Source organism: Arachis hypogaea, chromosome 6 (genome assembly GCF_003086295.3).
Source record: "Arachis hypogaea cultivar Tifrunner chromosome 6, arahy.Tifrunner.gnm2.J5K5, whole genome shotgun sequence".
Taxonomy (NCBI): Eukaryota; Viridiplantae; Streptophyta; class Magnoliopsida; order Fabales; family Fabaceae; genus Arachis; species Arachis hypogaea.
In genome coordinates this window covers 37,660,562-37,661,647 of record NC_092041.1, presented here as the reverse complement: position 1 = coordinate 37,661,647, position 1,086 = coordinate 37,660,562, and the positions used below count along the sequence as shown (strand labels likewise).

Below are 1,086 nucleotides of genomic sequence, written 5' to 3'. Positions count from 1 at the left end.
TGAAGGATTATAGGTGTTTCCATAGGGTTCTCCCATGTAATTCACCTCTTCCATTGAAGGGTTCTCAGGATCATAAGCTTCTTCCTCAGATGAAGCTTCCTTAGTACTGCTTGGTGCATTTTGCATTCCAGACAGACTTTGAGAAATCATATTGACTTGTTGAGTCAATATTTTGTTCTGAGCCAATATGGCATTCAGAGTGTCAATCTCAAGAACTCCTTTCTTCTGACTAGTCCCATTGTTCACAGGATTTCTTTCAGAAGTGTACATGAATTGGTTATTTGCAACCATTTCAATCAGTTCTTGAGCTTCTGTAGGCGTCTTCTTCAGATGAAGAGATCCTCCAACAGAGCTATCCAAAGACATCTTGGACAGTTCAGAGAGACCATCATAGAAAATACCTATGATGCTCCATTCAGAAAGCATATCAGAAGGACACTTTCTGATTAATTGTTTGTATCTTTCCCAAGCTTCATAGAGGGATTCTCCTTCCTTCTGTCTGAAGGTTTGGACTTCCACTCTAAGCTTACTCAATTTTTGAGGTGGAAAGAACTTTGCCAAGAAGGCATTGACTAGCTTTTCCCAAGAGTCCAGGCTTTCTTTAGGTTGTGAGTCCAACCATGTCCTAGCTCTGTCTCTTACAGCAAAAGGGAATAGCATAAGTCTGTAGACCTCAGTGTCAACCCCATTAGTCTTGACAGTGTCACAGATTTGCAAGAACTCAGCTAAAAACTGATGAGGATCTTCCAATGGAAGTCCATGGAACTTGCAATTCTATTGCATTAGAGAAACTAATTGAGGCTTAAGCTCAAAGTTGTTTGCTCCAATGGCAGGGATAGAGATGCTTCTCCCATAGAAGTCGGGAGTAGGTGCAGTAAAGTCACCAAGCACCTTCCTTGCATTGTTGGCATTGTTGTTGTTTTCGGCTGCCATAGGTTCTTCTTCTTTGAAGATTTCTGTTAGGTCATCTACAGAGAGTTGTGCTTTGGCTTCTCTTAGCTTTCTCTTCAAGGTCCTTTCATGTTCAGGATCAGCCTCAACAAGAATGCTTTTGTCTTTGCTCCTGCTCATAAGAAAGAGAAGGGA

At 41.4% G+C, this 1,086-nt stretch overlaps 1 non-coding gene across 1 annotated transcript; it reads left to right on the top strand.

Moving 5' to 3' along the window:
- Positions 1-420: 420 nt before the first annotated feature.
- LOC112699824 (small nucleolar RNA R71) lies at positions 421-528 on the top strand. The gene has a single exon (XR_003152761.1). It is a non-coding gene; the product is annotated as a small nucleolar RNA R71 (small nucleolar RNA).
- The last annotated feature ends 558 nt before the right edge of the window (positions 529-1,086 follow it).